Genomic DNA, 1488 nt, shown 5'->3' on the forward strand with positions numbered 1-1488 from the left:
CAGGCACTCAGTGATGGCTGGGACCCGCAGCCGAGTCATTGATTTACTGACTCACCTTACAGAAAAATTCACCAGCTTTGATTTCCTCATTTATTCACATAGACAAATACGGTTCTCTCTCAATGGACAAAGTTAATGGATTTTGTAATTACTTGTTTCTGTCTTATTTTCCACCTCTTAGTCGAGTTTCAAGTTTGGAGTTTGGTGATTGAAATAAGGACACCATCAATATTTCATTCTCACAGACGTTTTCATTTTCAAGGAATAGCATGAAAGCTGTGGCCCCTCACAGAGTGTATTTGTGTATTCCCGTTTGTCAGTTCACTTCATTACTTCCATACCAGAGGAACTGCAGAGATTAATTGTTATCGCTAAGCTGTTAAAATGAAAGGCATTACATTGTTATTGAACATTGTTTTTCTTTTTTATTTCCTTAGCTACATGATTAGGGGGTGGGAGGCGGGGAAGGAAGGAACCAACCACTGAAAAGTATTGATTCATTTCCCTTTTTCTTATAGAATGGTGCCTTGAACAGAGCAAGGATTTGAAGTCACACTGCCCTTTACTTACAGGATGTGCCATTAAGTAAAGTTGTTTAAGCTTTGTGAACTTCTGTTTTTTTCCATCTGCAAAATGTAGACAACAGTAAGGTTAAGTCCTCAGCTGTTAATGGAAATTTGGTGGCTTGAACTGGAGGAGACTCGAGGGGACAAAGACTTGGAAAACACAGCCAAGAAAACACTCTGGGACTGCTCTAGTCTGTCACATGTGATTATTAGGATTCAAACTGACCCAATAACAACCAAGGACTAAGTGAGACCATTTAAAGCAGAGAGTCTCAAAGTGGGCACCTCCAACCAACAGCAGCAGCATCACCGGGAGATGAGGTAGAATGCTATGTCTCAGGCTCCATCCTAGACTAACTGGAGCTGGAACTCTGGGTGTGGAGAGCAGCAGTCTGTAGTCAATGGGTCCCCATGATTCTGATGCCTGCTCCAGCGTGGCCACCTCTGGTTTAAAGCAGAAAACATATAATGCATGGTCAACACTTCCTCCTCCTTTCTTCCCTTCTCTTTAAAGAACACCAAGAACTTTTCTATCTAATTACTTGTTGCTGTTGTTATGTTCCATCGAGTCTCTTGCGACTCATGCTGACCCCATATACAAGAGCCCTAAATGCCGTTCTATCCTGTACCAACCTCACCGTCTCAAACACACTCATTCCCACCACTCCACTCACAGAATTGATCCATTTCATCGAGGGTCTTCCTCTCTTGCACAGTCCCTCCACTCTCCTAAACATGATGTCCCACTCCAAGGACCGGTCCCTCCTTGCGACATGCCCAAAGTATGTCAGACGAAGCTTCAGAATCCTTGACTCCAAGGAGCGTTCTGGCTTCACCCTCTCCAGGACAAACCTGTTTGTTCTCCTAGCAGTCCATGGTATATTCAACATTCTTCTCCAGCACCATAGCTCAAAGGCATCAA

The sequence above is a fragment of the Elephantulus edwardii genome, unplaced genomic scaffold (assembly GCF_000299155.1).
Source record: "Elephantulus edwardii isolate Elephantulus edwardi_28Jun2011 unplaced genomic scaffold, EleEdw1.0 scaffold00176, whole genome shotgun sequence".
Taxonomy (NCBI): domain Eukaryota; kingdom Metazoa; phylum Chordata; class Mammalia; order Macroscelidea; family Macroscelididae; genus Elephantulus; species Elephantulus edwardii.